Source organism: Monodelphis domestica, chromosome 2 (assembly GCF_027887165.1).
Source record: "Monodelphis domestica isolate mMonDom1 chromosome 2, mMonDom1.pri, whole genome shotgun sequence".
Lineage (NCBI taxonomy): Eukaryota > Metazoa > Chordata > Mammalia > Didelphimorphia > Didelphidae > Monodelphis > Monodelphis domestica.
This window is the reverse complement of record NC_077228.1, coordinates 473,441,257-473,455,864: the sequence shown is the minus strand read 5'-3', so window position 1 is coordinate 473,455,864 and position 14,608 is coordinate 473,441,257.

Here is a 14,608-nt window from a genome sequence, read left to right as displayed (position 1 = left end):
GAGTATTTCATTGGGATTTAGAATTTAAATACCTGGCAACCACTAAAATTATATTCAGTCGCAACCCTAAGATTTACCCTTAACACCTGTCTAAGAGGAGAGAGCACTGCCAGGTGAATGAGCCATGTTCTGACTGGCTAACCTATATGGACTGAGAATAAGATGACAGTGAAGTTTTGTCCATTCTTCCACTATCTCCCAGGAACTTTTTCTAACTTCAAAGAGAATATAATAAAAGCAAGAGTTTGCTATTGAATTACATATATATATACATATAAATGGCTTATTAACATATATTGAAAATATATATGTGCATATATATTTTTTTTCTTTAAGAATGTTTTTCCAGGTAAATAAATAAATGCCTTCCATTTATATGATACCTACTTTACATATTAATTACTATTTTAAAGTGATTTTGTTCATTCTTCCTTGGGGAGAAGCTAGACTTGATTCAAATCTCAGAGTTCCCTGATATATCTCAAGGTATCTCTAGGATCCAGAAAGTAAAAGAATAGGCCATATCCTTTTCCTCTGGGTCATCCTTCTACACACACACATACACACACATACACACACACATACACACATACACATATGCAGGCACACATGTACACACACACAAATCTGGGTCTACTTAAATATAGAGTGAATGCATTGAGTTACCATCAGATAATGATGAGTTTTGGAATGGGAAGAAGTATTGACTGATATATTCCTCAGAAATTGTCATCAATGTCCTTGTTTCCAAGGTTGATGAAATTCCAGATTCATGGATGATACTGTCTTTTTTCACCTATGCTAATGCAACTGTGAAAATTAACATTTCCATAATATTATCAAAGCTCAGAGCCATCAGTTTTTTGAATATACAAAAAAAATAGATAGATAGGTAAAGAGAGAGTTAGAGGGACAGAGACAAAATCAGAGAGAAAAAGAGACAGACACCGAGAGAAGATTCAGAAAGTGAGAAAAGAAACATACAGGAAAAGGGAGATAGAAAAGGGAAGGGTAGGAGGAAAGAGAAAGGAAGAGAGGAGAGGAAAGCAGAGAACAATGCTTAGACCAAAAAACTGAATCAAATTGTATTGTAACCTATATTATAGTAATGCTTTTGATTTTTTAGATTTATCTAAGCTGCCTGATAATTAGCAAGAATGCATTAAACCCTTATTTTATGTCAGGCATTATGGTAGGTGCAAGGGATGTAGAAAAAGAAATTAGTTCTGCCCTGAAAGACTTTATTTCTATGGAAGATCTTTATCATTATTCAGTCATCTCAGTAGAATCAGACTATTGGTGACACTATTTGGATTTTTTTTTTGGCAAAGAGAGGGTTGTTTTGCCATTTCATTTTATAATTAATTTTATAAATGAGGAAACTGAGGCAAACAGGCTTATGTGACTTCCATTAGGTCACACAGCTAGTAAGAGGTTTGAGGTTAGTTCTGAACTCAAATCTTAGACCCCAAGCCCAATTATCTATTCATTATTTGCCTTTCTTTGTAGGATAGAAGTAAGCAAATATATAAGTAGATAAAAAATAAACACAGGATGAATTCAGCAAAATTTGTTGGAGAGACATTAGAAACTGGAAGATGTTTGTAGGCCAAAGCACTTCAGATGACTTTTGAAAGAATACAGAGGATCTGAATGGGAAAAGAGTTAGGAGAGAGTGCATTCTAGGCACAAGAGGAATCAATGAAAAATCACAGAAGGTAATTGGTTGTGAAAGGAAATAAATGGGCCATTTTGACTGTAATCTAAAGTATGTGAATATTAGTAATGGGTATAAACACAATGAGGTATTGGATCTTGTTGACAATATGCTGTGAAGGTAAGGTTCATTTGGGCACTAGCTAAGAGACTGAATAATCATTCATATGTCTTTTAAGAGATTTAAGATGTACCATAGTCGACAGGACTTTGGGTCATGAGTGGGTTTAAAAGGTCAGGATTTTAATCTATGTCTCAGTTTTCTCATCTATAAAATGAGAGTGTTGAATTATATGACATCAAAGGTAACATTTAGTCCTAAATTGATTGTCTTTTTGATATGAATTAGATAACTGACTAAATTAATGATTATGTAGCTAAATGTTTCTTGTAATTAACCATTTTCCCCTTAGAATGTCTTCTATAGTATGGAGAGCAATGTGCAGTCTGTACAAAGCAGAAAATAACCTCAGCATCATCTGTCTTTGGCTGTCAAAGTTATTTGTATTTACTTTTGAATATGGAATGCCTAATCATATAACATCTCACAATGCACAAACAAAATTATGGAAATTTATTGTAAATATCAAATTTTCTGGTTTTCATACCCCATATTTCTCTCATCTAAATATAATTAAGGAATACACTACTGTTATTCTGATACAAAATAAAAAAGGAAATAAAAAGATCTGAGATTTCAGCTAAAATTATTGATATATTTCTTCTTCCATAATCTGGGAAAACATTAATTTTGGCTTAACATACCCTCCCCATTTCTCATCCACTAAAATAAATCAGTGTCTATTTTCCCCTTTAACAAGACGCTTAGTTTAATGGAAGAGGGAAAAATGACAGAAGCTGCAGCAGTATCAAAGGCAACCAAAATAGGAATCTTTTATATAGTCTTTTAAGATTTGTAAAACGCTTTATAAATATTAGCCTATTTATCTTGACAAAAAACTTGGGATGCAGAACCTATTATTACTTCCAGTTATCAGAGCAAGAATCTAAGCCAAATAGAGGTTAACTTACTTTCCCAGGTCAAATAGTTAGGATCCAAGTCCAAATTTGAAGTCTGGTTTTTCTGACAGGAAATATATCAATCTAGTCACTGCTTCACTTGATCAGAGAAGATTTGTTTATGGTTAAGAAAAAAAAATTAGCAGCAGAGTCATTTCCTTATCCTTTGTTTTAAAGAAACAATAGCATCATGAATGATGGTTTGACTTAGATGTGAATTAAAGTAAAATAGACATATATGTACCATGGGGGTAATATGATAGAGTAAGAAATGACCAACTTGCCTAAATCCTCTCACCACAAAAAAAAAATAGAAAATAAAGTTCCTCAAAACAAAGAAAAAACAGGAGGGTTGAGAGGGGAGAATATCATTGAATTGAGAGGTGAGTCCAGTAAGGGCTGAATTGTGAGTATCTTTGCAGATCACATGCTGGTCCAATTCTACTGACTACCAAAAAGCCTGAGACAACAAAATGGCAGACTAAGTATAGTCCAAGACCAGGGTTAAGGAGGCCTGAGTTAAGGAAACACAGAGCCAACAGCAGCTCTATAAACAACCTGAGGCAAAGAAACTGGCAGAAGTCAGGAGGATCCTATCAGCTTCAACATGTCCTGAGGGACATGTTCAGTGAATTTTCAAAGAAGTTTAAAAAATCAAATACTAAAATAAATGATAGAAAGAGCCAACAACTAGGAAACTAGAATAGGCTAAATGAAAATGGAGACCAAAAATGTATTAAGGAAAACAACTTCCTACAGACTAGAATGGGTCAAATGGTTCAGGAAATACAAAAGCTCAAGGAAGAAAGTAGGTTCCTAAAAATTAGAATTGAGCAAAAGGAAGCTAATGATTTTATTAGGCATCAGGAAATAATAAGATAAAATCAAAAGATTAAAAAACTAGAAGGAAATCTTAAATGTTTCATTATAAAAAAAACTAATCTGGAAAATAGAGTCCAAGAGAGATTTTCTAAGAATTATCAGAATACCTGAAAGCTCTGATTTTTAAAAATCAGGTCATCATATTAAAAGAAATCATAAGGGAAAACTTCCCTGAAATTCTAGAGCAAGAGTGGAAAATTGAAGGTGAAAGTACCCATTGGTCATCTCCTGAAAGAGACTTTTATATAAAATATGCCAGGATTATTATAGCAAAATTTAAAAAACTCCCAGATGGAGGAAAAAATATTGTGAGCAGCCAGAAGAAAATAATTCATATATCATGGAGTAACAGTCAATATTTAAAATAAAAGACCTAGAAGTTTCTACATTAAAGGACCAAGAAGCAAGGAATGTGATATTCTGAAGAGCAAAGGATCTAAACTTAAAATGAAGAATTTTGTACCCAGCAAAAATGAGCATAACACTCCAGGGAGAAAATGAAAGTTAATGAAAAAGAAGACTTCCAAGTATTCCTTTCAACAACCAAATTCAGCACTTATGAGAACTATATAAAAGAAAGCAGAAAAATGAAAATGTAATGGTTTCAATAAGATTTAATTTTGTACATCCCTACCTGGGAAGGTGATAATTAAGATACCATATATATGATATTTGTATTATGGATATATTTAAAATTCAAGATGCTTAAAGTATTTAAGATACTTAAGAATTTCATCACCATTAGGATAAGTACTGACAATTTCATTGAATAGAATTACAGAGGAGAGAATATACCAAAATGTTCAAAGTGTTCCCTTCAAAGTTAAACTTATGGGGCAATTTTTTTCTCTCTAAATGTTTGCATCAATAAAAGAGAGAAAGGGAAAATCAAATAATTGATCATGAAACTAAAATAATTAGAAGAAAAAATATTAAAAATCCCCTATTAAATGCCAAATTAGAAATCCTGAAAATCAAAGAAGAAATAAGTAATCTCTCTCTCTCTCTCTCTCTCTCTCTCTATATATATATATATATATATAGAGAGAGAGAGAGAGAGAGAGACTGGAGGGAGCAAGTGGTATAGGAAGGGCTTATATCCAAAAACAAATGACCAAAAGACAAAGAAAAAAACTTAACCTTAGAAAGTTACTTTAATGATAGAGAAGATCTAAATAAAACTTGGAAGAAGATAACAATGCTAAAAAGGAAACATGTTCTAATAAGGTTAAATTGAGTATATTCATATATGGGAAAATAATAAAATTACTTAAGATATATCTTTATCTATATCTATATACCTGCTAGTCTTTATATATACATATATATATATATATATAAGAATTTTATCATTATTAGGATAGTAAAAAAAAGGAATATGCTTAGAAATAAAGAAGGAAGTAAATAGAATAGGAAGAATTGATATCTAAATAAAAGGGGAAAAAAAGGAAAAAGGAACACATGGGGAGAAGAGGACAGGAAATATAGAAGAGGTTGAATTCCCTCATGTAAAGAGGTACCTAAGAGTCAAAAAAGTAGAAAAGAAAATGGGAGATGTGGTGGACAGTGCTTGAATTTTACTCTCAAAAGAATTATCTCAAAGTAGGAATAACACCCACATTCAGCCAGCTATAGAAACCTACCTTACCCTATAGGAAGAAGAGGAGAAAGGGGAAAAGGAGAAAAGAAGGGTGGAGACACAATTTTTTGTGTGTACAGGTAAATACTGACAATAAAGCAGGAGAAATGCAAATGGGGGAAAATAAGATAAAGGGAAACATACAATTAGTAATCATAACTGTGAATGGGAATGGGAAAGGATAATAGAGTGAATAAGGAAGAAAAATCCCCAAATATGCTCTCTATAAGAAATGCATTTAAAATAGGGAGACATGCAGAGTAAAAATAAGAGGCTATAACATAATATATTATGCATCAGCCAATAAAAAAAATAACACAGAACAATCATGATCTTGGACAAAGTAAAAGTAAAAATTGATTTAATCAAGATAGATTAGAAACACAATTATATCTTGATAAAAGTCACTATAGACAATGAAATAATATGAATTCAAAATATATTCAAAGCAAATAGCATAGTATCCAGATTCCTAAAGGAGAAGTTACATGATTTACAGGCGGAAATAGATAGTAAAACATTACTAGTGGGAGAGCTAAACTTCCTTCTCTTGGAAGTAGATAATTGAACCAAAAATAAATAAGAACGAAGTTAAGAGATGAAACTTTAGAAAATTCAGATATGATTTGCCTCTGGAGAAAATTGAATGGGAATAGTTTTCTCTCAGCAATACAGATCAAATTCATAAAAAAAATAATCATGTAATAGGCTTCAAAACTTTACAATCAAATTTAGAAGAGCAAAAATATTACATGCATTATTTTAGAACATTATGCAATAAAATTTAATTCAACAGGGGGCAGTAGAAATACTAGAAATCAATTTTAAATTAAATTAACTTGTCCTGAAGATCAAATGGGTTGAAGAATAAATCATAGAAACTACTGACAATTTCATTGAATAGAATTACAGAGGAGAGAATATATCAAAATGTTCAAAGTGTTCCCTTCAAAGTTAAACTTATGGGGCAATTTTTTTCTCTCTAAATGTTTGCATCAATAAAAGAAAGAAAGGGAAAATCAAAAAATTGATCATGAAACTAAAATAATTAGATGAAAAAAATACTAAAAATCCCCTATTAAATGCCAAATTAGAAATCCTGAAAATCAAAGAAGAAATAAGTAAAATTGATAGTAACTGATAGTAAGATGACCATTGAATTAATAAACAAGAAAAAATAGGAATACATAGGAATACAATAAACAAATTAAAGGAACATTCAAAAGTTTGCCTGTCAGATTTATGGATAAGTGAATAATTTATGATTAAAGAAGACAGAAAGTTACCAAAAATTAAATGGATAATTTTGATTTCATTAAATTATAAAGTTTCTGTAGAAACAAAATGAATGCAAGCAAGATTAGAAGAAAAAATACATATTAGAAGAATTTTTTTATTACAATGCCTCTTGTCTCTCAAATAAACATAGAACTCAGTCACATGTTTAAGAATACAAAGCATTCCTTATTTGATGAATGATTAAAGGATATGCACATAATTCTCAAATTAAAAAATTAAAAATTTCTATAGTCAAATGAGGAAACATTCCAAATCACTATTGTTATAGAAATGCAAATTAAAATAAACTCTGAGATACTACCTAATATGTTAAGAAAGATAATGATGAGTACTGGAAGGGATGTGTAAAAATTGGGATTATAGGACTTCTGGTCAAGATGGCGGCTTAGTGAAAGCTAAAGTTCAGATCTCCTAAAACCCTTCCCTACCGAACTCAAACTATATGCTCCTAAGGCAACGAAATTCAAAACAAACAACAGCATAGACCCTGGGAATCCTCCTCCTGCACCTGGACCTGGATCAAAAGGTACAGCACCCCCAAAAGCCAGAACCTGAGATCACTTGGACTTAAGGGGTAGGCAGAAGAAAGGTCCCAGGACCCATCCCCCCAACCCAGAGAGCTGAATCCAAGGCAGCAGAGGGAACCTCAGAGCCTCAGGGCCAGCTATCCTGAAGGCCACTTCCTGAAAACAACCTGACCCAGTCCAGGGGGCACCCAAACAGTAGGGAAACAGAGAGAGATGGGGGAGCCTGAAGCCCCCTGGCTGGATCCTTCCATCAAAGTCTCAGGGAAGGTCCCTGCCTCAAAGCATACTCAGTTCAACCCAGATAAAGTTAATCTTATCAGGAGCCCTCAGAGCTCCATGAAGCTGGGGCCCCTCTCCCCTCAGAGTGCTGGCTCTCCTGGCCAGCTAAGGCACAGAAACAAACACCCTGTGGTAAGGGCCAAACCAGGCTCAGAGCATGGAAGTAAGGCAACAGAGAAGCATCGGGAGGGAACTGAGGAGGGCAGTACAACGGAAATACCAGCAATTTCTGGCTTCCCTGGGAAGACAGAACAACAACTGCATAGAACAGACAATCTGCCTAGGGCTAAAACCTCTGAACACCAGACAGAGATAAGAAAAGCTAGTCCTGTCCACTCAGATAGAGATGGCAAACTCCACAGAAGCACAAAAGCCTCAAAATCCCAAGAAACACAAGAAGAAGGGGGCGACTTTGGACACATTTTATGGAGCAAAAATACAAAATACAGAGGAGATAGAAGAGGAAATACTAGCAAATGCTCTGAAACATTCCAAAGGAAATGGAAACTCTCCACAAACCCATGAAGAATTTGAATTGGAAAGGATTAAAAAGATGGAAGCCCTCTGGGAGGAAAAGTGGGAAACAATGCAAAAGAAATTCACACATCTACAAAACCAGTTTGACCAAAGTGAAAAGGAAAACCAGGCTTTAAAAGTCAGAATCAGGCAACTCAAAGACAATGAGCAAAAATTAATAAAGCAAAGCCAAAAGAACAAGAAATTAGAAGAGAACATAAAATATCTCACTGACAAGGTAACAGACTTGGAAAATAGAGGAAGAAAAGATAATTTAAGAATAATTGGACTTCCAGAAAAACCAGAAATAAACAGCAAACTTGACATTGTGATACAAGATATAATCAAAGAAAATTACCCAGAGATTCTAGAACAAGGGGGCAATAAAAACACTGACAGAGCTCACAGAACACCCTCTACACTAAATCCCCAAAAGACAACTCCCAGGAATGTAATTGCCAAATTCCAAAACTTTCAAACAAAAGAAAAAATCCTACAAGAAGCCAGAAAAAAAAAACAATTTAGATATAAAGGAATGACAATCAGGGTCACACAAGACCTTGCAAGTTCCACTCAGAATGATTGTAAGGCATGGTATATGATTTTAAGAAAGGCAAGAGAGCTGTGTCTTAAACCAAGAATCAGCTATCCAGCAAAACTAACTATATACTTCCAAGGGAAGGTATGGGCATTCAAAAAAATAGAAGACTTTGAAGTTTTTGCAAAGAAAAGACCAGAGCTCTGTGGAAAATTTGATATTGAAGAACAAAGAGCATGGAATACCTGAAAAAGTAAATATGAAGGAAAGGGAAAAGGAGAAAAATTTTATCTTTTTCTTTTACTCAAACTCTATTCTATAAGAACTACATTTATATCAAAATATGTAAACTAACATGTGGGGAAAATGTAATGTGTAAATAGGGGGAAAAGAAAGACCAAATAGAATAATCTTTCTCACAAAAAGATTCACATGGGAAGGGGAGGGGAGGGGAAGAAAACTCCTATAAGAAGGAGAGGAAGATAGTTTTTACTTAAGCCTTATTCTCAGGGAAATCAACTCTGAGAAGGAAGAACATCCAGATCCATTGGGATTATGAATTCTATCTTACCCAACAAGGGTAGGGAGAAGGGAAAACCAAAGGGGGAAGGGGAGAGGGAATATAAAAAAGGGAGGGAAGAAGGGGGAATGGGGGAGGGAACAAAAAGGGAGGGGCTAAAAAGGGAAATATATCAAGGGAGGGGATAAGGGGGACTGATTTAAAATAAATCACTGGATTTAAAAGTTAGAACTGAAGAAGAAAAGTTAGAATTAGGGAAGGATATCAAAATGCCAGGGAGTCCACAAGTGACAGTCATAACTTTGAACATGAATGGGATGAACTCACCCTTAAAATGTAGACAAATAGCAGAATGGATTAGAATCCAAAACCTTACCATATGTTGTCTTCAAGAAACACACATGAGGCGGGTTGACACCCAAAAGGTCAGAATTGAAAGATGGAGTAAGACCTTCTGGGCCTCAACTGACAGAAAGATGGCAGGAGTCGCAATCATGATATCTGATAAAGCCAAAGCAAAAATAGACCTGATCAAAAGGGATAGGGAAGGTAAATATATTCTGCTAAAAGGGAGTATAGACAATGAGGAAATATCACTAATCAACATGTATGCACCAAATGGTATAGCATCCAAATTTTTAATAGAGAAACTAGGAGAATTGAAGGAGGAAATAGACAGTAAAACCATATTAGTGGGAGACTTGTACCAACCATTATCAAATTTAGATAAATCAAATAAAAAAATAAATAAGAAAGAAGTAAAAGAAGTGAATAGAATCTTAGAAAAATTAGAATTAATAGATATATGGAGAAAAATAAATAGGGATAAAAAGGAATACACCTTCTTCTCAGCACCACATGGCACATTCACAAATATTGACTATTCACTAGTTCACAGAAACATGGCATACAAATGCAGAAAAGCAGAAATAATAAATGCAGCCTTTTCAGATCAAATGGCAATAAAAATAATGATCAGTAATGGTACATGGAAAACCAAATAAAAAAACTAATTGGAAATTAAACAATATGATAATCAAAATTGTTTAGTAAGAGAAGAAATCATAGAAACAATTAATAATTACATCCAGGAAAATGACAATGGTTAGACATCCTTTCAAACCTTTTGGGATGCAGCCAAAGCAATAATCAGAGGTAAATTCTTATCCCTGAGTGCATATATTAACAAACTAGGGAGAGCAGAGATCAATCAATTGGAAATGCAAATAAAAAACCTCAAAAGCGATAAAATTAAAAACTCCCACCAGAAAACCAAACTAGAAATCCTAAAAATTAAGGGAAAAATTAATAAAATCGAAAGTGATAGAACTATTGAATTAATAAATAAGACAAGAAGCTGGTACTTTGAAAAAACAAACAAAATAGACAAAGGATTGGTCAATCTAATTAAAAAAAGGAAGGAAGAAAAGCAAATTAACAGCATTAAAGATGAAAATGGGGACAGCACCTCCGATGAAGAGGAAATTAAGGCAATCATTGGAAATTACTTTGCCCAATTATATGGCAATAAATATACCAATTTAGGAGATATGGATGAATATATACAAAAATACAAACTGCCTAGACTAACAGAAGAAGAAATAGAATTCTTAAATAATCCCATATCAGAAAATGAAATCCATCAAGCCATCAAAGAACTTCCTAAGAAAAAATCCCCAGGGCCTGATGGATTCACCAGTGAATTCTATCAAACATTCAGAGAACAGTTAACTCCAATACTATATAAACTATTTGACATAATAAGCAAAGAGGGAGTTCTACCAAACTCCTTTTATGACACAAACATGGTACTGATACCAAAACCAGGCAGGTCAAAAACAGAGAAAGAAAACTATAGACCAATCTCCTTAATGAATATAGATGCAAAATTTTAAATAGGATACTAGCAAAAAAGACTCCAGCAAGTGATCAGAAGGGTCATCCACCATGATCAAGTAGGATTTATACCAGGGATACAGGGCTGGTTCAATATTAGGAAAACCATCCACATAATTGACCACATCAATAAGCAAACCAGCAAGAACCACATGATTATCAAAATAGACATAGAAAAAGCCTTTGATAAAATACAACACCCATTCCTATTAAAAACACTAGAAAGCATAGGAATAGAAGGATTGTTCCTAAAAATAATAAACAGTATACATCTAAAACCATCAGCTAATATCATCTGTAATGGCGATAAACTAGATGTATTCCCAATAAGATCAGGAGTGAAACAAGGAAGCCCATTATCACCTCTAATATTTGACATTGTACTAGAAATATTAGCAGTACCAATTAGAGAAGAAAAAGAAATTGAAGGCATCAAAATAGGTAAGGAGGAGACCAAGTTATCACTCTTTGCAGATGATATGATGGTCTACTTAAAGAATCCTGGAGATTCAACTAAAAAGCTAATTGAAATAATCAACAACTTTAGCAAAGTTGCAGGATACAAAATAAACCCATATAAGTCATCAGCTTTACTATATATCTCCAACACAGCTCAGCAGCAAGAACTAGAAAGAGAAATCCCATTCAAAATCACCTTAGACAAAATAAAATAACTAGGAATCTACCTCCTGAGACAAACACAGGAACTATATGAACACAACTACAAAACACTCTCCACACAACTAAAATTAGACTTGAACAATTGGAAAAACATTAACTGCTCATGGATAGGACGAGCCAATATAATAAAAATGACCATCCTACCCAAACTTATTTATCTATTTAGTGCCATACCCATTGAAATCCCAAAATATTTCTTTACTGATTTAGAAGAAACCATAACAAAATTAATTTGGAATAACAAAAGTTCAAGGATATCCAGGGAAATAATGAAAAAAAAAACATATATGATGGGGGTCTTGCAGTCCCAGACCTTAAACTATATTACAAAGCAGCAGTCATCAAAACAATTTGGTACTGGCTAAGAAACAGAAAGGAAGATCGGTGGAATAGACTGGGCGAAAGTGTCCTCAGCAAGACAGTATATGATAAACCCAAAGATCTCAGCTTTTGGGACAAAAATCAATTCAATAAAAACTGCTAGGACAATTGGAAGACAGTATGGGAGAGATTAGGAATAGATCAACACCTCACACCCTACACCAAGATAAATTCAAAAGGTGTGAATGACTTAAACATAAAGAAGGAAACCATAAGTAAATTGGGTAAACACAGAATACTATACATGTCAGACCTTGGGAGGGGAAAGACTTTAAAACCAAGCAAGACATAGAAAGAGTCACAAAATGTAAAATAAATAATTTTGACTACATCAAATTAAAAAGCTTTTGTACAAACAAAACCAATGTAACTAAAATCAGAAGGGAAAGAACAAATTGGGGAAAATCTTCATAGAAACCTCTGACAAAGGTTTAATTACTCAAATTTATAAAGAGCTAAATCAATTGTACAAAAAATCAAGCCATTCTCCAATTGATAAATGGGCAAGGGACATGGATAGTTTGTTTTCAGCCAAAGAAATCAAATTTCTTAATAAGCACATGAAGAAGTGTTCTAAAACTATTATAATCAGAGAGATGCAAATCAAAACAACTCTGAGGTATCACCTCACACCTAGCAGATTGGCTAACATGATAGCAAAAGAAAGTAGTGAGGGGATGTGGCAATGTAGGGACATTAATTCATTGCTGGTGGAGTTGTGAACTGATCCAACCATTCTGGTCTTGTTTATTAGCTTAATATTTCTGTCACTTTCTATTTTATTAATTTCTCCCTTAATTTTTAGGATCTCTAGTATGGTTTTATTCTGGGGGTTTTTAATTTGTTCATTCTCAAGTTTTTTGATTTGCCTTTCCAATTCCTTGGTCTCTGTCCTCCCTAATTTGTTAATATATGCACTCAGGGATATGAATTTTCCTCTAAGTACTGCCTTGGCTGCATCCCATAAGGTTTGAAAGGATATTTCACCTTTGTCATTTTCTTCAACGAAATTGTTAATTGTTTCTATGATTTCTTCTCTAACTATCTGATTTTGGAGTATCATGTTATTTAATTTCCAATTAATTTTTGATTTGGGTCTCCATGTACCCTTGCCGATCAATATTTTAATTGCCTTATGATCTGAAAAGGCTGCAGTTATTATTTCTGCTTTTCTGCATTTGAGTGCCATGTTTCTATGACCTAGTGTATGATCTATTTTTGTGAATGTACCATGTGGTGCTGAAAAGAAGGTGTATTCTTTTTTGTCCGTATTTATTTTTCTCCATATATCTATTAACTCTAATTTTTCTAAGATTTCATTCACCTCTTTTACCTCTTTCTTGTTTATTTTTGGTTTGATTCATCTAAATTTGATAGTGGTTGGTTCAAGTCTCCCACTAATATGGTTTTACTGTCTATTTCCTCCTTCAATTCTCCTAGTTTCTCTATTAAAAATGTGGATGCTATACCATTTGGTGCATACATGTTGATTAGTGATATTTCCTCATTGTCTATACTCCCTTTTAGCAGAATATATTTACCTTCCCTATCCCTTTTGATCAGGTCTATTTGTGCTTTGACTTTGTCAGATATCATGATTGCAACTCCTGCCTTCTTTCTATCAGTTGAGGCCCAAAAGGTCTTACTCCAACCTTTAATTCTAACCCTGTGTCAACCTGTCTCATATGTGTTTCTTGAAGACAACATATGGTAGGGTTTTGGGTTCTAATCCAATCTGCTATTTGTCTACGTTTTATGGGTGAGATCATCCCATTCACATTCAAAGTTATGATTGTTATTTGTGGACTCCCTGGCATTTTGATATCTTCCCCTAGTTCTGACCTTTCTTCTTTAGCTTTCTCCTTTTGAACCAGTGATTTACTTTAGGTCAGTCCCCCTAGTCCCCTCCCTTGAGATGCTTCCCTTTCTAGCCCCTCCATTTTTATGCTTCCCTCCCTCCCGCCTCTCCTTCCCTCCCTTTTTGTACTGCTTCCCCCCTCCCCCTCCTTAATTTTCCTTTCTTTCTTGCCCTAATGGATAAGATAGAATTCAGGATCCCACTGGATCTAGATGTTCTTCCCTCTCAGATTTGATTTCACAGAGAGTAAGGTTTAAGTAATTCGACTTCACGCTCTCTTCCTCTCCTTCTCATATGAGAGTTCTTCCCCTCCCCTTCCCATGTGTATCTTTATATGGGAAAGATTATTCTATTGATTCCCTCCTATTTCTTGAAGTTAATCTTAATATTATCGATGGTTCCCCCCCTCCCTTTTCCTTTCTTTGCCCCCACTTTCCCCAAATCTTCTTAATGCCCCAATCTTTCCCTATGCATCTTTCTTCTAACTACTCTTATGATGATACAATTTATGAGAGTTACACAAAACATTTTCCCCACATATTAATATATATAATTTGATGTAAATGTAGTCCTCATAGAAGAGAGTTTGACTTAAAGAAAAAGATAAGATTTATCTCCTTTTCCCTTTCTTTCATATTTACCTTTTCATGTTTCTCTTGCTTTCTGTGTTTGGATATCGAACTTTCCACAGAGCTCTGGTCTTTTCTTAGCAAATGCTTGGAAATCCTCTATTTTGTTGAATGCCCATACTTTCCCCTGGAAGTATATAGTCAGTTTTGCTGGGTAGTTGATTCTTGGTTGGAGACCGAGCTCTCTTGCCTTTCTAAATATCGTGTTCCATGCTTTGCGGTCTCTT